Below are 20,658 nucleotides of genomic sequence, written 5' to 3' on the forward strand. Positions count from 1 at the left end.
ATATTGTTGGGTCTTTCTTTTTAATCCAATCTGCCAGTCTATGTGTTTTGATTGATGAGTTTAGGCCATTAACATTCAGGGTTATTATTGAGAAATGATTTGTATTCCCAGTCATTTGGGCTTATTTTTGGTTTTTAACTTGACTTGATTCCTCCTTTGAATGGATTTTTCTGTAAGGTAGTTCCTCCCTTTGCTGACCTACATTGTTGTTTTTCATTTCCTCCTCATGGAATATTTTGTTGAGAATATTCTGTAGTGCAGGCTTTCTATTTGTAAATTCTTTCAACTTTGGTTTATCATGGAAGGATTTTATTTTGTCTTCAAATCTGAAGGTTAGTTTTGTTGGGTATAGGATTCTTGGTTGGAAACCATATTCTTTCAGAGCTTGGCATATGTTCTTCCAGGCCCTTCTAGCTTTTAGAGTCTGGGCTGAGAAATCTGCTGATATCCATATTGGTTTCCCACTATATGTAATCTGATGCTTTTCTCTCTCCGCCTTCAAAATCCTATCTTTATTTTGAATGTTAGGCATTTTCATTATAATGTGCCTTGGTGTGGATCTGTTGTGATTCTGTGCATTTGGTGTTCTGTAAGCCTCTTGTATTTAATTTTCCATTTCATTCTTCAGGTTTGGGAAATTTTCTGATATTATTTCATTGAATAGGTTGTTCATTCCTTTGGTTTGTATCTCTGTGCCTTCCTCAATCCCAATAATTCTTAAATTTGGTCTTTTCATGATGTCCCATAATTCTTGGAGATTCTGTTCATGATTTCTTATCATCTTCTCTGTTTGGGCAACTTTATTTTCAAGATTAAATATTTTGTCTTCATTGTCTGAGATTCTGTCTTCCAAGTGGTCTAGTCTTTTGGTGATGCTTTCCATTGAGTTTTTTATTTGGTTTATTGTTTCCTTCATTTCAAGGATTTCCTTTTGGGTTTTTTTTTTTTTTTTTTTGCGAATCCGTGTCTCTTTGTTGAAATGATCTTTTGCTTCCTGTAGTTGCTCTTTAAACTGCTTATTGGTATGATTATTCATTGCCTGCATTTGCTCTCTTATCTCATCCTTTGCTTCATGAATCATCTTAATCATGTTTAATCTGAAGTCCTTTTCTGACATTTCTTCTACCATACTGTCACTGGATTCTATTAATATAGAATCTAGGTTTGTTTGGATCATTTTCTTCCCTTGTTTTTTCATGTTGTTCATGTATCTTCCCCTCTAGCAGTGCAGATGTGGTGTACTGTAGTTTCTCCCCTATAGGCTTATAGTGACCCTATAGGTTTCCAAAACCTTTTCTTTAAGGGGGAGATCAATATTAGCAGTGCCCATTTCAGACAGTATGCAACCCGAAACCAAATAGCCCCTATGAGGATGTTAACAACATTGTCATAATAAACCGAATGAGTTCAATTGTTATCTTCAGTATAACAAACAGATTTGCAATAAGGTCTACAGTTTCTAACGGAGGACAAAGAGGATGTGGAGGGGTGTAGGATGTAGCTGTTAACGGGATAAGAAAAGAATATATAGAAGTTCTAGATCATAGAGTGAGAGAGTGTAATCAAAAGAAATTGGATGTTAGCATGCAAAAAGGGAGAAAGAGACTCTGAGGGAACAGGTAAACAAAAGGAAAAGAGAGCGAGAAAAGTAAAGAAATAAAAACTTAAAAATTTTCAATAAGGAGAAAGAAAAAAATCTACACTACAACAGTCATATACTATTCAAACCTCCCAGTCTTCAGTAGCCTGATGCATGACATGTACCTGACAATGAGCTTCTGGTCTCCAGCAGGATGGGATTTGCTCCACCTAAAGATGGGAGCTAGGGCTTCCAGGATTATCCAAGATGGCCGCTCTGGCTTCCAAATGTGTTGGCAAATGGGGAGCTGCAGCTTGGGGGTGTGGGCGTGGTCCGGCAGGGGTCCTGGAGGTGGGGTGTTGTCGGTCTGGTTGTGGGATCCTGGAGGCGGGGTGCAATCAGTTGGTCTGGGGGGCCTGGTGATAGGGCGCAGTCAGTTGGGCTGCGGGTTCTAGGAGCAGTCAGTTGATATGAAGGCCCTGGAGGCAGGGAGTGGTCTGTCGGGCTGAGGGATCCTGGAGACGGGGCTCAAGAATTTAATTTTTAAATCCAAGAGTACTGTAGAATCCAGTAGTACCTAAACATCTAAACACACCCTTGTTTGCTGCCTTTGTAGAAGAATTAAAGTCATCTAGTGACTCTAGTGATGTCACCTCAGTGGATTCTTGTTGACTGATGCTGTGTGAATTATAAATGAACCATATGGAACCGCTTTATATTCAGTAACGTATGTGTTCCAGTGATAGTTATTTAGGTTGTAATCTTTTCAAAATCTGTTGTTAGTGATTGGTGAGTTTTCACCTGAGTGAAATGCTTTAGTGCCTGTTGTTAATAGTGCCAGAGATAGATGTGTGTGTGTGTGTGTGTGTGTGTGTGTGTGTTTTCATGGGAGGATATTACTGTGGACCATATTTCATGGTCTGATAGCTATTATTTTTTCGTCTTTGATTCCAGACATAGTGCTCTGGAATAGTCGTTTTAGGGATTGTGTTTATTTGTCCTAAGTGAATGCCAGTTTCCAGTTTGTCCAAGGAAGGGATGTGTCTGGAAATACATGGAGTGCTGGATGGAATCACCATGTGATTGGCCTTCAGAGCTTGCCCCTTGCCTAGGGTCAAGTCCCAATGCCTCAGCACTGCCTGTAAGGCCAGCCATTGTGCAGGTCTCCTCCTCTCAGGCCCTGTCACACCTCCTGTCCAGAGGCCTCCACTCTGTGCTGTGTGTGGTTCCTGCTCCTGCTGGCTGTTGATGCCTCTCTACCCTTGCTAATGGGGCTACCTGGCTTGGGGTGCACTTCCCTCCGTTTTGTTTAGCCAGCTGGCTGACACCTCACTGGCCTCTGAACTGCTCCTGGTCCACGCTGCCCTCTCCTCCTGTGCTTGGTGTGCTTAGTCAGTGCCCATGATACTTTTTAGACTTTTGTTCATCCACTGTCTCACATGAGCCAGGGTCCCTGTGGGGAACAGAATATCATGGGAGAGGGTAATGAAAAGCGTAAACATGGGCGAGGCGTAAACAGAGGTGAAGGCTCAAGAAGGGATGGCAAAGCAGGGGGCAATGCTCTGGAGCCCCCCGACCCCACTCCAGGTCCCGAGGAGCAGGGAGGGGAGCCTTTACTGGAATTCAGCTGCGGGGAGGGCTTCTCTGCAGGGATGTGGGTGCAGAGAGGAGGAACATGACTCAGCAAGCAGGGACTGAGCCCAGGCGCCCCTCTTCTTTTTCCACCTTCTCCTGATATTGGCTGATGTGGGCGAGACCCCGCCTGAAGGTAGAAAGTGAGGGAGCCCCGAGAACATTCTGTGGAGGTTCTTCCTGCAAGGCCCAGAGCAGTGAGGGAAGAGAGGAGGTAATGATTCTGGAGGCCAAACAGAAAGAGCAGCGTCCCCACACCTTCCCTGTGGGCAAGTCATTTCGGGAGGGGCACTGGCCTGGCCTTGCTGGCCCGGAATTCCAGGGCCTGTTGTGTGGCTGCTGTCACTGGGGCTTAGCCCCCTCCTTCATCTCCATCGTCCTTCCCAGCCACCACAAGTCAACGCACCCTCCCCGCTCCAGCTTAGGAGTTGGCCGGTCCTTGGCCTCTTGTATGTAAATTCTGGAGCCCCCCAAAACCAGTCCCAGGGCTTGATCCAAGTTTGTGTTGGAGGAATGAGCAAGACGGCCAGCGAAGGTGTGACAGGGTGCTGAAATGAAGGTGTCTTGCGGGTCCAGTGTCTGGCTCATCTTGTCCCTTTCAGACCCCAAAGGTGCAGGAGGCATCTCATACGAGGCCCAGGAGGGCAGGGATTTTACCTGCTCTGTTTGCTGTTGCGTTCCCGGCACAGTGCCCGCACACAGTGTGCACCCAGCAGATATCTGTCAAGTGAATGACTCTGAATGTTCAGTCACGAGCCGGCAAGGTTCTTCTTTAACCGGCTGCCTTCTGGGATTCACCGGTGCGTGATGTTTGGGCCATCATCTCTCTTTTGGAACCTAGGGCCACTTTGGTATTTTTCCCCAAGTAGAGAAATCCATAGCCTAGAGTTCTGTTTGTCATAGTCCACCCTTATCTGTGAAGTTTAAGGAACCTTGGATGCCTGAAATGGCAAAAATGGTACCGAACCCTGTGGGTTTTTGATTTTATATATATGTAGATGTATATCTATATCTAGACAGTTTAATTTACAAATCAGGAGTAGTAAGACTAATAATAATAACTAATACAATGGAACCATTTTAACAGTGTACTAAAATAAAATTATTTAAAATGTACAACTGGTTTATTTCTGGAATTTTCCATGTAATATTTTTGGACCACAGTTGACTGTGGGTAACTGAAACTGTAGGAAGTGAAATTCAGATAAGGAGAACTACTGTGTTCTTTGATTTCTGGAATTTAGAAGCCTGGACAGAAGACTTTGAATTTGCTCCTCTGATTTTAGACGGAAGGAGGAGAGAAAACAGGATGTAAGGACTTCAGTGAAAGGGAAGGGGAGCAGATAAAGGGGCTCCCAGGTGGCAGGTGGCAGGGACCCTCATTTCGAAGGGGACTGTATATGGTTGGCCTTGCCCATGGGCAGCATGGGGCCTGTCCTTACTCTTCCACTTGGGTCTGTGATTCCAGCAGGAGGATTGAGGTACCCTGAATGGGAGACAAAGGGCAGGATCAGCAGAATAAATGTCAGCTAATCCCTGAATGATTGTGACTTTGAGAAGACTATGCCTGGGCAGGGTTCTAGGCCTCAAAGGAATCATTTTGGTGTGCGCAGGCTTCTCTGTCTCTTCCTGGTCTGGGTTAACTTGGATGGGGGCCCCTTAGGCCAGCAGGGCTTCTCCTGGGCCTCCTCTTGGGCTGCTTCAGCCCTCCTGCACTCAGTAATTTCACAGGGCGGTGCAAGGATCAGGGTGTGGAAGCAGGAAATTAGTAATGACTGGACTGGGTGAGGGTGACTCTTGTAATTTTAAAAGAAAAGCTTAAAAATTAATTGGTTCTCTGCTCTGCAGCTTTATTCTGCTGAAGCCAGAAAGAAAAGTCAAGATGGAGCATTTCCCACTGTGACGCCTTTTATTTCTGGAAAGTTGAGTCATTTAATGATGATTTGAATATCAACAGCCCACTGGCCCATCCTTCCCCACACAGCTCCTGAAAATGTGCTCTCTTCCACAGAAGGACATACTTGGTTCCTTTAGTGTCTTGGCAGCTCAAGTAGAACTTGGGCTCTCCTGTGTTTCCCAGACCATCATTGGACTCTTGCTGGCTGAGGTGGGGTGAGGTTTAGCCTTGGCCCACTGCTGCCATGGAAGTCATCCTTGGGCCAGCTGTGGGTAGAGCTGGAGTGGTGGGCTTTCCCTATTGGATGGAGGCCTGTTGATTGATTTGACAAGGCTTCAAAGAGATGCTGGTTTTTTTTTTTTTTTTTTGGTTGTCGTTGTTGTTGTATTAAGGACCTCTGTGTCCTGGAGGAGGACACTTGAGGAGCACGTGGCTAATGAAAGCCTTGGTGCACTGATGTGTACGGTCCTAACTGAATGAACAGAAAAGCCTCTAAGACAGTGGAAGGTAAAATGTGGGCAGTATGTCTTTAGTTGTTTATTTGAGGAGTGGGTACAGATGGAGGCTCGTGTTAATGTAATGTCATTTCACCTGTAGGGATACTTGCTGAGTCACAAATACCTATTTCCTCTGCAGGGTTTCATCCCAGTGCATTCAATAGATTGAAGACTTAAACTTAATCTTAATCACCCCCCAGGTCCCAGGACATGAAGATCATCTTAGGACCTGGCCATCATCTTGTTTCCTTGCTAACAATTCACCCTGGATGGTGCTGGGTTGAACTGGCCTATCAAGTCTCCTTTCCCACTTTAATGAATAGTAAGTCTGTAGCCAGGGTTGACAAACTCCTTTTCTTTTTGTAAAGGGGCCAAATAGTAAATATTTTAGTCTTTGCAGGCCAAGAAGCAATATTGAGGATATTATGTAGATACTTATACCATAACAAGAGAGAAAACAAATTGACACAAACTTCTTTCACTGATGAAATTCAAAGTACAATAACTAATTGAGTACAGCTTTTTTGTAATACCAGTTTGTTGTTGGGAAGAATGGATATTATTTTTGGGGAGTAATGATTTCCCTAACTGGAAGTCAGAGTTGTCATTTTGTATTATCGAGTCAGTTACAGATGTTCATTGGTAAGACCATTCTTAGTTTGCAGGTCATATAAAGACAGACAACAGACCAGATCTGGCCTCTAGACTGCAGCTTGCCAGCCCCTGGGGAGCAACATAACCAGGAATCCTAGTTGTGGGGCCAAGAGCCTATGGGTGTAGAAAGTCTCGGGGTCCTAGGCTGTGCCTTGTTGGAGTGACTGGGAGGTGTTGCTTGGATGCCACGATACTGGAGTTGTGTTTATTTAGTAAATGGTGGCAGAGGCCAGGCGCTGGGTATACAGAAGTGAAAGGGATGGTCAAGGTCCTCGCCCTTACCTTCAAAGTTGGAGCAATGTTAAATAAATATAAAATATGATTCCCTAGTGATGAATGTTGTTGAAGAGTTGGATGAAGGGATATAAGCAATCTTAGAAGAGTTGTTTTATGGAGCACCTCTGTAGGAAGTCGTGATTTGAATGTGTCCCCCCCCCCCCCCCCCCCGAATTTTACTTGGTAGGTACTTAATTCCCACATTCATAGGTTAATAGTATTTGGAGTTGGGGACTTTGCAAGGCAATTAGGATTAGATGAGGTTATGAGGATGGAGCCCCCATGATGGCATTAGGGGCTTTGTAAGATGGGAAAGGAGCCTTGCGTGGTAGTGCACACCTGTAATCTCTGCCCCTCAGGAAGCTGAGGCAGGAGGACTGCTAGTTCAAGGTCAGCCTCAGCAATTTGTGAGACCTTGTCTCAAAATAAAAAATAGAAAGGTCTGGGGATTGTAAGAAGAAGAGGACGGGGGAGACAGAAGCGGGCACACTGCACTCTCTGGCTATGGGATGCCTTCTGCCATCTTAAGAGAGAGCAAGAAGACTGTCACCAAGTGCCCCACAGATGCCAGTGGCACACTTTTGGATTCATAGCCTCCGGAACCGTGTGCTAAATGAACCATTCTTTATAAATGAAGAGTTCTCAGATACTTTGTTAAAGAAACAGAAAGTAGACTAAGGCAGAGAGATGGGAGTTAAGGGGAGGAAGGCACCACTGAAGTTTTGGGTGAGGCCACAAAAAAGGATGATTTTAGGCAGGAAGAAGCTTGGTGCCTCTGAGACAGCAGGAAGGCAGAGTGGCGGAATGCAGGGCCCTGAGGAGGAGGGGGCAGAGAGGAGTTAGAGAGGAGGCAGGGGCCAGATAAGAGGAACCTTGAAGCTCATGCAAAGGAGCTTGTGATGGGACATGGAGGAAGGCTTGGAGCCAGGGATGATGCAATAAGATTCACTGTTGAAGAAGATCACTCCAGCTGCTAGCTAGAGAGAGGACTGGAGAGGGCAGGGGTGGGAGTGGCTTTTTGGGGCCACAGAATTTAGTGTTGGAAATAGAGATAGTCTGACAACTGTGGAGTCTGTGGTCAGCATGCATTCAGTGTAGTCTTCTGGGTCATATATAAGTCCCAATGCTTTTTGGTTTCAAATGACCAAAGTCAAAGTGAGCTCAAGGAGAAAAGGGAATATATTGACCCATGTAACTGTTAAGTCCAAGGGTTTTCCTGGCTTTGTCACAGCTGGTTCCAGGGGCACAAATGATGTCATTGTGGCTCTCTCTGTTCCTCTCTTTCCCCTCTCCTCCTCTCTGTGAGTTGGCCCCTTTCCTGCTTTTTTGCAGATAAGTGTTTTCCATGAGTTGTTGAAGATGGCCATCGGGATCCTGGGTTCACACAGTTTGGCAACTCCAGTGGAAGCTCCCTGTTTGCTTTCAGCATCTGAGTAGCTTTTGCAGGGAAGTTCACTGATTGACTTTGCTGAGGTCACAGACCCAGATCTTCGAGCAGGCTCCACTGATAGCCCCATGAGAACTGTGTTGGTTCCCAAGGTCAGGGATGTCCAGTGCTCTGTCCTCTTTGGTCTTCCTCATTTTTCTCTTCCTTCTCCCCTGGGGATTTTCCAGGGAATATGCCACTAGACCTTTTTGAGACTTAAGTTTCCTTTTTGTCAAGTCATTGAGTCGCTAGGTACATGGACCAAGACAGCCAAGTACTTGGGAAAATGCAGAGTGTCTTGCAGGGGATATCTGTGAATTGGTCTTTTTAAAGTCTTTTGCTCAGGGAGGAGAAATGAGGAACAAGGAAGATGTTGTGTTTTTCATTCTGGACCTTTCTACTTGTAGAAACCAGCTCTCCCCTCTTTGCCTACCTTCTTTCAGGGCAAGCATGTTTCTTCATTTTTATCTTGATAATGTTATGCCCTGTTTGGATATTTTTAATTCAAAAAATAACCATTAGCTTTATTTAACATGTTACATGTTAGAATTTAAAGTACCATGCTCTAGTTAAATATTTCATCAACAACACTGTATCGAAATAAAATAATACACAAAATATATTCAAGAAAATGTTTTGGTCTTTGATTTGAACAATAAATAAAAACACAGGCACTTCTCTAGTGAGACAGGGAAGCAATCACTACTCAGAATGATAATTTTGTATAAGCAACATGTGAAAAGATGTCAAGAATAGAATCCTGGAGTTTTAAACTGATGGGCCATGTAAGAAAAGGTCTGCAACTTCAGACCTTTCACTTCAGGTTCAAAAGTCACATTTTTTTTTTCCTGGTCCGCAGTGAAAATTCATAAACCCATATGGTTGTTAGGGGCAGTGCGATTTCCAGTTAGCCATTATGGAGTCATAATCATTATTTTAAAAAATATCAAAATCAGATCATTATGATGATACCACCCAGCAAACCAAACACAAGAAAAATTAAACTCTTTCCTTATCATGACCATAAGAGCACAACAAGGTAGAACGGAATGTGTCATACAGTTCTTATTTTGCAAAATTCATTAATTAAATGGATTCAAGAAAATACTATGGGGTGACAGGAAATTTTGAGTGACATCCATTTGGTAGGTAATATAGAAAAATTCATCCAAATCTCATGAAAATAAATGTAATTCCATTTCACAAAAACATCTGGGTCATGCATAGAGCCATGAGATTCATAAACACCTGAATTAGATAAATCAGTCATGATAATGGAAGTAGGAATATTATATCATGTAGAAAAAGCAAAACAAAAATAACCTCCCATGATCACATTCTGGGAACTTAAGAGTTCAGATGAGAAGGGAGGCCAACTTAGAAAATAATAGCCACAAGCCAGTAGAAAAGATCAGAACCAATCATTCCACCATATCATCCATAAAAATTATTAGCTTCTGCTTTCCCGTTGTCAGGAAAGCACCAAATTGAAGGACTTGGAGGCCCTCAAATGGATACTACTTATAAAGGTAATTCTGATGATTTAACATAGAAATTACCTTAATGTGAGCAAAACAACATGAGAACAAGGCAAGATATGTCTTTCAGTGCAAATTTTAACCTGTATGTATTTCGGCATTTTATCTTATTTAAAAAATTTTTATTAGTTGTAGATGGACACAATATTTTATTTGTTCATTTTTGTGTGGTGCTTCACATACCACGTGCTTCACACTTGCCAGGCAAGCACTCTACCGCTGAGCCACAACCTCAGCCCCTATTTCAGCATCTTAAATGAGCATTTTACAACCAAGACCAAATCATCTCTTGAGGTTTTTTTACTAACATCAGATCTACGTAAGAACAGATGTCATTCTTGTTTTTCTTCTTGACATCCAATATCTTGAAGCCCTTGTGCTTTTTTGGAATAAGGCCGAGTTTTGGAAGGCACCTTTTAGTATAAATGCCATCAGTGGGGTAGAGAAGGACCTGGTCATTTATGTTGTACAGCCTTAGGGCTAGGTGGCCCCAGTAGAGGAATCCATCTTCCCCTGCATAAGGTGGGTAGACCCCAGAGAAAATATCCTCTTGGATGTAGTGCTTCAGTTTCTTGACTCAGTGAGGGCCAGCATTGTAGAACAAATCTTTGGCTTCATGCTTGGGTAAGCAATTCAGGTAGTTGAGAATGTGAGGAGTGTTCACAGAAACATCATCATTGCCCTTGTAAAGGAACTCAGTGTCTGGGCAGGGAGTACTCACCCACCTGAGAAACAGCACTTCCTTCAGAGACAAGTTGAACAAAGTGTCTCCATGGTTCTGCACAAGAATGTCTTGGTGCTTCTCACTCTCAAATTTCAGCATGTTTGAAAGGTCGGGGTGGTTGGCCTCTGTGGGGGTGTAGCCCATCAAGAAGATAGTGTGGTTCCCCACCTTAGTTTCTCTGCCCCAGGACTTGCAAATAGCTTGCTTTCGGGGGAAATGTGGAGTGAAGGGACTTAATCACCAGTAATAAGTGTTTCTTTGTGCATTTATTCGGTTGATCTCTAAGCAGTAAATAATTTCTACCTCTCAAATACAGGAGAAAGTTTTTCAGTCTGTAAAGCAAACTCTTAAAAAATCAGTCACAACTGACCTGACTCGGGTCAGGTTCACAATAATTCAGATGGCTTATTTTTGAAGGCCAATGTACATTCCCTCTCTGGTTGGCCAACATGCTCAGAATGGGATTGTACCGCTTGTTCAGCTTTTCTTGTTCTCTGTTCCAGTAAGCCTGTGAAGGAGAGCTAAATATCTCCCAGAACCTTTTTAGTGGGTATTACTACTTTCCCCATTCCACTTTTTACTTGGCTGGTGCTTTTGGAGACTTAAGTCAGATAAATGACGACATTGCCATCATCAGGATGCCCAACAACCTTATTTTTCGACGTCTAACACGCATTTCTGATATCGCGTCCAAGAGCAGCTCCATCTCTGCGGGCGGGGGTGGGAGATCTCAGCAGCATCCACATCCTTCACTCTATGCGCTCTGTGCGGCTCAACCTGGCGACCGCCGCCGCTCACTCTCCCTGCGCGGCGCCGGGTCCCACGGACCGGCGGTGTCTGTAGCGTGCTCAGCACTTGTTGCTGCCGCCGCCGCCACTGTGTCTGACTCCTCGGCCCAGGCAACCTGGCTCTCAGCGCCCCCTCAGGGCTCCCGCCGGGCCCCACCCCTACCCTGGTCCCTCCGGACTCCACTGGTTGGATCTTAAGCAGAAATCCTTGGGATCCTGGCATGGGAGAACCACCCCAGAATAAGAGAGGTCGGGTTTTGTCTGTCAGCCACACTTTAGCAATTTGACATAGACATTATTTTAGATTTGCAGGGAGGAAAGGACAACATGTTCTGTATTGATAAGATTTCAGCAAGACTCAAAAAAAAAGAAGAAGAAAACCAAAACTTAATGCATTACCATGTAACACGCCTTGGTTCCTAGTTCCTTAATTAGGCCCGTGGTTTAGCAGAGTGCACCATCTCAATACACAGATGGTTTTTATGTAAAAAATTTTTTTCAAATGTTAATTTCCAGTGACTGATGTTCTGTGCCTAAATCATTTTCCATTGTTTGTATTTGATAAGAACTGTATTTGAACTGCTCCTTTATAAGTTGGAGTCTTTTGTAATGGGATTTAACTTAGTGGTTTTACAGGTGTATGAAAATGTTAAGCTGTGTATTGTACTCCAGAGTTTGAAAATTCTTAGTTGCAGCTAATTTAAGGGGGAAAAAATTAAAACAGGTGATTAGCAGCTGCTTTCGGTTTTGAATGCCCTCTCTTAGGGGTTTTGTGTTTGCTTATTCGTGTGCAAATTGGTGTGGTTATTTTGGACGGGTTGAGACAAGCCAGCCAGCCAGCATCGCACCTCCCGGCCAGCTGCCTGGAGGCCCATTCAGGGGACCCTTCCCCAGTTCTCCTAGCTGATTTGTTTCTGCCTAGCTGCTGGGCACTTGCCCTCTCCCTAACAATTTAGGCTTTCCTGAGAACACAAACCAGGTCTGGCCCCATACCTCCTCAAGGACAGCCTTCTTCCCTGATACCAAGATGCCCCTTCTCCTAGAGCAGAGGACTCCCTTTCCAGCCAAGGTCTGCACGTTGGTGTCTACAGCAGATTCTATCCCCTCTGAATTCTGAACTTCTGGTCTCCCAAGTGACAGCCCTGGATAACCTTAAGCTCCAGCATCCCCCAGGTCCCAGGAACCTCTGCGGCTGGTGGGGAAAACAAGGTTAGGAAGCAGTGGCATGGGAGAGAAGGGGCTGGTTAGGGGTTCTCACTTGGGCAGAGCAGAGACCTTCGCTTTCTGCTGCTCTGCCCCAGACCTTGAGCTTTCTTGGCTCCACTGGGTCTCAGCCCTGATCCCTGTGCTTGCCAACGCCAGGAGAGCTTTGTGCAGGCCGCTGCCGCTTACTTATTAACAATGACGCAGTGGGAGCTCTGTGACCAGCTCCCTTTCCAGGCCTTTGTGGCTGCATCCTGTTCACTTAAAGGTGAAATCACGACCTGCCGGACTTGATTTTTCAGTTGAGGGGCTTTTGTGTGTGTGTGTCTTTCTTTCCCCAGTAAGAGGATTGTGTTTTCATTCACAGAGATTTCATCAGTAAACACGAAGGGAAAATGCTCAAGGGAGAAATGCTTGCTGTTCAGATTACTAACCACCCCACCCACCCCTTTGGCGAGCTGAAGTTGCTCTGCCTCGCTCTCCACTGAGTCTTTGCCTGGCTTCACCTTTGACCCTAGTAGATGTGATGGTGCAGCTAGGATTCCAGTACAGCCCATCTCCCCTCTGGCTTAGCAGGCCACCCCCTACTGTGTCTCGAATGGTACTCAGTGACCCACCAGAGTACCTTCTGGGGCTGTTGTTTGGGGGTCACAGGGCTCCCAGTTATAGACCTTGGTGACTGCCCCTGAAGAAAAGCAACAGAGAGGAGTTGAGGGCAAAGAGAAAGGAAAGACCTTTGTGGGTTTTTTTTTTTTTTTTTCTCCTGGATAGCATTTCGTACCTGTAAAGCCAGAACGACTTCTGCAGGCATCTTTGTCCAGCTGGGTCCCAGTCATGGGTCACAGTTGGCTTTTCTGAAGATGGCAAAGATGTTCAAGGGTCAGTGCTTGTCAGTTGAATGACTCGGGTCATTAAGAACTCAGGTTCTTCAGGGTTGTTCCGAATACTTTGAAGTTGGTTTTCTGGGGGAGCATCCGTATCTGTCCGCGAAGTCTTTCTATGCAGCTGTCTGTCAGAATGTGGGTAGGAAAATGGGGACAGCTTTCCTGACCAGTAAGCAGGTGGTCCCCCATCCTTGCCCTGGTTGCCCTTCGTTTTTCCAGGCATTCCTGGGTAAGTGCTGTAGATCTTCTCCATCTTCTCCAGTTCCTGGGACCAGAACCATTAGATCTCCCTGCTTGAACCAAGGGGTGTATGTATGGGGAACCTCTGGGAGAGCCAACCATCAAAAGCAGTTTGGGGTCCCCTCTGTGTCTCACATTCTGTTCTGACTGTGTGGGTATTTTAACCTTATTATGAATCCAGCTGAAAGGGAAATAGAATATATTGATAGTTAAGTGTAGAAAGACCAGGGCTCCAAATTGAGCTCCCAGCTTCTGTGATTGTGGGCAGGGAGGTACCTGTCTAAATCTCATTGCTTCATCTCTAAAATGGACTCCCCAAGGTCATGTGGGTGAGCCCTCCAGGAAAGCTGGTAGTAGTATTGGTAATAACGTTGGATGGCACGGTAAATGCTGGTCATGGGTGGGGAATCACATCTGCCGTCTAGTGGCTATGGTCAGCTGGTGACATGTACACTGCAGGGCCCTGGCTGCTGTAGCATGCACCGCTTCCTGCCCTGGGAAATCCCTGCTGTGGGGTGCGAGCTGAACCCACTCCCATTTCCTTTACTGTTGGCTCACTCTGCTTTCTTCTGCGTGGAGTGTAGTTTTTAATTTCCTTATGAGTGTTCTCCTGGTTACGCTGCCTTAGCTGTGCCTCCACCCCCACCCCACATCACGTCACTCAGCACCTTTTTTCTGTGACTTGGGGTGTTCTGGGAAACTCCTTGTAGCAACTAAGAGCCTGGCTTCCATCTCACACACTTAGGAAGTCCCCCTGTGTGTCCTGGGCTCAGCTCCTCTGTGGACATTGTTTTCCAGGAAGCTCTTTGCCTTCGAGCATGGTGTGAGGAGGGGGTGGAAGTTGGCATTTTGTGTGGTGGGGCTTCTGCAGCCCCTCAGAGCAGGCAGGCATGGGACTCCTGGGGGGAGTCTGTGAACTGAGATTTAGGATGAGGGACGGTGCTGGGTTGCTGACACATTACTAGCGCATGTACACTTAGTTTGGTTCTGGGTGGAATTTGTACTCTGCCTTGCTGCACAGAAGATGGTGGGTGTAACTATTGAAACAGTTTCTCTTTAACAGCTTTGCCTTTGCCTACCCGGTGGAGCCTCTCATCTCTGGGAGGAGGCTGCCTTGGCAGTGGCTAAGCGGCCCCCACTGCCTGGATTCTGGCTTCACTGGGAAGCATAACAAGGGCTGAGCAGAAGGTGGCTCCGGGCTGGGCGCAGGAGAGGGATACCTGTCCAGGGGCTCTGGCTCCACTCTCCAGCTCCAGAGTCAGCTTGCCCTTGTTCCCGAATGCTCTCCTGGCCCTTGAAAGCCACAGGAGCCCACCTTGTTTGATCTAGTAGCACCGAGGTGGGTGCTGTTTCTGGATGTTTGCGCAAACCCATGAGAAGACAGCGTTAGAGCTGGCATTGGCTTCGCTAAGGATGCTGCATTCTTCTATTAAAATTTAAAAATCCTTTATTGCTTCCACAGAAGAAAAATTTCAGAAAATGGGAAAAGTGAATATAGCATTTTACTCAATATTAAAAGTTAATTTAAGACAGAACCAGAGGCCAAGACAAGTGTTTTCTCTTTCCTTCATTTGGTGATATAATTGACCCTTTGTATCTTCATAGAGCTTAATATGCGTTCAGCAGGGGCTAACTGTGGGGCGCTTAGGTGCCACACGGGCCAGGGGAAAATGCAGATTCCTGTGTGACCTGCCTTCTTTTGATGGCTCTAACTTGTCCATAGCATTTGTCACGGATTGTAACATGTGTAATATTAACTCAGAGCGTGGGGGAGGTACTGAGTCTCTCCTGTGTGCTTCCTGAAACAATGGGCCTGCATGGAGGAACATATTGTGAACAGTTAATGTGCTTTCTGAACCCTCCCAATTCAGAGTTGCTTGTCTTCATTTTTAGTTGTGTTGGAGATTGAACTGACCGCCTGGACCTTGCTAATGCAAACACGCCTTTTCTTTTTCTTTTTTTTTTTTTTTTCTTTTTTAAACCACTGAGCCACATCCCCAGCTGAAGCCCAAATTCAAACAAGTGGCCTACCGTCTCTCTTCTAGGTTAGTTTGGATATGTAGATGTGGTCAGTCTTCCAAAGGTAGCACAATGAAATTCCATTTTCTCATATAGTCTGCAAATTATCTTTGCTAGAAATTAGAAAATACATAAAACTGAGTTCTCCTGGAATAGATGGAATTTATCCCTGGCATTGGAATAATTGACTGTCTGGAAGGGGCTAAGCCCTCCCTGGTGGCCTGTGTTCTTTTCCTTCTGGAAGTGAGCACCCCTTAACTCTGCCTGGGCCAGAACTGCGGGGATGACCCATGGAACCATCTGGAACCCAGTGGAGGCAGGATCTTTGTGAACAAATTGAGTCTGACTTCTGCTTGTCATAGAGTGATGATGAACATCAGATGCAGTTTGTAGAAGCAGAGTTGGGCTCAGACATTTAAATTAAATGTAAATTTCCACCTCCATTGAAGTTCTGTGTTGTAGTAGTGCTGGGTGTGAGAAGTCTTTGTGTTGCTTGGTTTGGGGGCACAGCATTAAACCAGGATCCTCTGGTGTTCTTGACATGAAAGCCCCCTGGATGATCTGAAAGGGGAGATGATGAAGTCACTTGCCTGTGGTCACCTGGCCCACCATAGAAATTAGTATCTGACCCGATTCTGTTTGCCCAGTGAGTTTATGGCTTGCTAAGTGGCTGTTGTAATGATCCATTGACTGTTGCAACTGCATTTCATGAGAATTTTATTTCATAGTTCTGAAGTTTTAGTCCATAAATCTTTTGAACTTGAGGTTTCAAGTTGGAGGAGCCGTGTGATTCTAGAAAGGAAAAAAGTGCCAAGTTTATTTTTCATGCCGGTGTGCTCTGCCCTTCTTCTGTTCTTTTCTTTCTTTACATACCACCCCTCTAATATTTCCTGCTTGACAGCGATTCATGCTCAAGTGCTTGTCTTGACGTAATACTACTCGCAGAATATTTGTATTAAAAATAGTCTGGAGAGGGCAATGTTCAACCCAGGTGCATGATTTATAATTGTACAGTTTCCAGTAACAAAATGAAAGCTGTTGGAACCCTTCTGTGTTGCTTGCTGGTGGGAATGTAAAACAGTGCAGCTGTGATGGAAGATGGTATGTCAGTTCCTCAGAAAGTTGCACCTAGAAGCAACGAATGATCCAGTGTTTCCACTTATGGTTCTGTACACAAGAGATCGGAAGGCGGGACTTGAATAGAGTTTGTACTCCAGGATGCACTGTAGCATTCTTCACTATAGCCAAGTTGTGGAAACCACCTAAATGTCCATCGGCAGATCATAGATAAACAAAATGTGGCATATACATGACCTGGAATATTATTCAGTCTTAAAAAGGAAGGAAATTCTGACATACGCTGCAGTACAGATGAATCTTGAAGACATTGTTCTGAGTGGAATAAACCAGTCACAAAAGGAGAAATATTGTGATTCCTCTTTTTTTATTTTTTGGTACTGAGGATTGCCCCCAGTGGCACTTAACCATTGAGCCACATCTCCAGACCTTTTAATATTTTATTTAGAGACAGGATCTCACTGGGTTGTTTAGGGCCTCACTGATTTGCTGAGGCTGGCTTTGAACTTGAGATCCTCCTGCCTCAGCCTCCCAAGCTGCTGGGATTACAGGTGTGTGCCAGTGAACCTTGCACTTGTGATTCCTCTTAAGTGGTTTCTAAAGAAACCAAATTCATAGAGACAGAAAGTAGAATGGTGATTTGATGTTATATACATTTTGCTACAATAAAAACATATAATGAGCGAAGGTTGGTAGAAAGCTTATGTGTGTGTGTGTGGGGGGGGGGGTCAGAGTTTCTTTTCAACCAGGTAGGTGAGAAGCTGCCCTCCAGATGTGCTTTGAACATCTTTGAGCATCTTGAACATCTTTAAACGTGGCCCAGGCTGGTCTAAACAGTTGAACTTGCTCACGTGGATCCCGGACCCCAGACCCCAGACCCCAGGCACCCTGGCTGAGCTGACCTGCATTTTCCTCCTGGGGATTTGTTGGGCAGAAGCAGCTCCCACCTGAAACCTGCACTCTGGGTTGTTTTATGTGATAATTATTGTGTTCTATTTTAAGCTGCTTCTCTGCATTTGGTAACTGTCTGGGATTCTGTTTTTGTTAACTCTCTCTGTGAGACACAATAAAAGAACAGAGAGACTTCATGTAGGTGGTGAGGGGCCGGAGCTGGGCTGGCTGGGTTTGGAGACACAGTCCTTCCCGTGCAGCCAGAGATTTGATTCCCTTTGGGTGAAGGCTGAGAAAAGACAAGACTTAAAATAAAAGAAAATACATATTTTCCCTGCTCTGGAAACACGCTTGGCTCCAACACAGCAGGTGGCCGAGGAGCTCAATCTGTGGAAGGCATCAGCGCTTTCAGTGCAATCAAAGTTAAGTGCAGAAATTTAATTAAACGGCATCAAGGATGGCAGAAACTTTGTAAAGCTGCAGTGCATTGTCAAATTCAACAATTATTTCAGGGAACACAATCCACAGATGGCGTCTAATTGATAAATTAAGGTTCTGCTTCTCTAATGGGTTTGCATTTAAGCCCGATTTCCACCCATACAATAACCATCGCCTCACGAAGCCCCTTCCCCAACTCCTGCTCCCTCAGCCCTGCAAGGAAAAGCCACAACGCTCCCCTGAGACAGCACCCTAGAAACACAGTGTTGGGCCCCCAGTGGTGTAAAAGATCTCCCTTTTTTTTTCCCTGTGAGCCCAGAGTCCCCATTTGAGAGCCTTGTCCTAAAAACAGAACAGTAGAACTTCTTTGGGCCTGTGTGTCCTTTCTGCTCTGCTAACCCGGATATGTTGCTCAGATCTGCCTGGATGGGCTATTTATTTATTCATTTTTTTTTCCTTTTTCCTTTTTAGCATTGCTGGCTTTTATCCTCCATGGCACAGAACTTTTGCCCAAAACAAAAGCCTCAATTTATTTATTCTTTCTAAAAAAATTCAACAAAACCCTCTGTTTTTCAGACCTTGCGGCACTTCCTGTCTGTTAGCAGTTGATACCCAACTAACTTATTTTTATTTCATTTAAAAAAAAAAAAATTGCTGTCTCCAAAGATCCAGCCATGTTTAGAGAAATAGCTCCTGTGTTGAGACCCAGTTTAAAAAAAAAAGAAATCTGTAGGTCATGAATGTTTACCAGAACTTTATTTTGTAGATGAGAAATTTGAGTGGCAGTGGTTTTATATTGCTTGCCTTGGGACAAGTTCTGTGTTGTTCTTGGGGATGGAGCAGAAGCCTTTGAACACATCAGGGCTCCTGCCTTTAATTGGCAACTTTGCACTGATATCTACTCGTGCTTTCCTAAATGAAAAGGGGGAAGGAAGGTGCTCCTCTTGCCTGCATGGAGCTCATAGAGAGGTGTGGGGACAGACACTGTGCTGAAGCCACAAGAGGACACATCAGTACAGCTTGCAAGGAGTGCCTGGAGGAAGGGATGGAATGACACGAGAGCGCAGTCCAAGGAGTGTCTATTGGGAACTTCATGGAGTTGACTGCATGGGAGGAAGGACTTAGCATGAACAGAGTTAGGTCAAGGAGGAGTGGAGGAGCTGGCTCAAGAGCTCCGGGGACTAAAAGAGCCAAGAGAAAGGCACATGGTGGGAGGAAAGGGCATGAGAGAGGCTGGTGACTGGCAGTGGGTGTCACAGAGGTAGATTAGCCCACATGCACTGAGCACTTCCTGTGTTCCTGGTGCCATTCAGAACTTCATATTGCCTGTCTTGTCCAACTCTTTGTTCTTGGATGTGTCTCAGCATCTTCTACAGTGCCTTACCCATAAGACTCAGTAAGTGTTTGTTGAATGAATGAATGATTCCTCCCAGTGATGGGTATTTTGATCTTGACTTTTCTTTTGGGGAAACTTAGGCCAACAGAGGGTGATCAATTTGTTCCAGGTCCAGGACTTCTAATGGGGTCGGTTTAGGTGCCGGAGTCTCTCCATCTCCCCAGCATGGGCCCTTCACCCTCGCCTAAAGGGATAGTGTGTGCATACCTGGTGTTGGGGTCTGTAATTAACAGCCTTGACCACTACCTCCTGAAGTCAGTGTTTTCACCTCTTGAAAGAAAGAAGTTCACGGAGTAGTTAGTGATGGAGAGGGCTGAATTTAAAACAGAACTCTTCCACAAGTGACAAAGGCGAACTTAAGTGGTCCGAGACTTCACTGGGTAACGATGGCCTTGTCTTGGCTCCATATTGAGCTTGCCCTAGAACAGGAATGCAGAGGGGGTGGGGGCAGAGGAACAGATCATGTTTGCTTATTTATAAAGAATAACAGTGGAGATGCTATGGCAGGACCCTTTCTAATTGCCTCCTCCTCTGTCTCCCGAATGCATGGGTGGCTTTTGGAATTCTGCATAGTCTACGGGGGTGAGGATCCTGTGCTTGGGATGCCAGCTGATGTGGTTGAATGGCTGTTGGCTGTTTATCTGCTCGTCTGTCGTTACCAACACAGTGTTCTTGGTTCGGAGGCCCAACAGTGTTCTATCCCCCTCCTCCCCCGTATCTAAATATATCCAACTAGTCAATCAGACTTGGCAGCCGTCAGGGCTGTGGCTGTCAGATTGAGTTTGCCTTGGATCCTCTGAACTCTTGGCTTGTTTTCCCAGCTCCGAAGTGTATTCAAATAGTGATATCCAAATTAGACTTGCAAACACACACCACACCCAGGTAGGGGACTTGGAGGGAAGGATGAGGCAGCATTTTGGTATAAAAATGGCATTTCCTTCTCCTCCGCTCTCAGCCGTAGAGCAGAGACGGAGCTATACTGGGGGAGGATGGCTTCACGCTGGGTGAACGAGATGCGTGGGTGTGTTTTCCTGAGCTGTGATTAAAAATTTTTTTTTTCTTTAATTTTAAGCTGTATCAGGAGAGAACATGAGAAATTGGTTGCTGATGGAAAATACTCTGAGGCCATGGTGGATGTGTGCAGGCGCAGACGTCATTGTGTGCAGACTGACCCTGTGGTGTCCTGGCCCTGTGATGTCCTGGTCGTGGGCAGGAGAATTCAGGGGGAGTCCCACGCCTTGGAGAGGGTGATACTTCCATGACTGGCCCCGTTCCTCATGCTCCTCAGGCTGCTCCTGTAGCCTAGGAACAGGACTCAGCTACTGGTCCCTCCCCAGGGGCTTGTTAAGAAGCACTTGTGGGAAGCAAACCAGGAGGTTTTAAATCCCTACCTGTAAGCTACCCTGAGCGCTCCAGGAGGAGCCATTACGAGTACATGTTCTAAACATTCATCTCCAAGTTGCTTATCTGTGAAGAAGCGTCTCTCCTAGAGAGGGTCA

At 45.4% G+C, this 20,658-nt stretch overlaps 1 protein-coding gene and 1 pseudogene across 6 annotated transcripts in view; one reads left to right on the forward strand and one right to left on the reverse strand.

The window, feature by feature from the left end:
- MSI2 (musashi RNA binding protein 2) overlaps nucleotides 1-20,658 on the forward strand; it is a 371,748-nt gene that overhangs the window by 87,322 nt on the left and 263,768 nt on the right. The gene's annotated exons all lie outside the window — the stretch shown is intronic.
- LOC306657744 (N-acetyllactosaminide beta-1,3-N-acetylglucosaminyltransferase 2-like) lies at nucleotides 1,818-19,438 on the reverse strand (annotated as a pseudogene). Its single transcript has one exon. The product of its transcript is annotated as an N-acetyllactosaminide beta-1,3-N-acetylglucosaminyltransferase 2-like (transcript).

Source organism: Sciurus vulgaris (assembly GCF_902686455.1).
Source record: "Sciurus vulgaris genome assembly, chromosome: 3".
Lineage (NCBI taxonomy): Eukaryota > Metazoa > Chordata > Mammalia > Rodentia > Sciuridae > Sciurus > Sciurus vulgaris.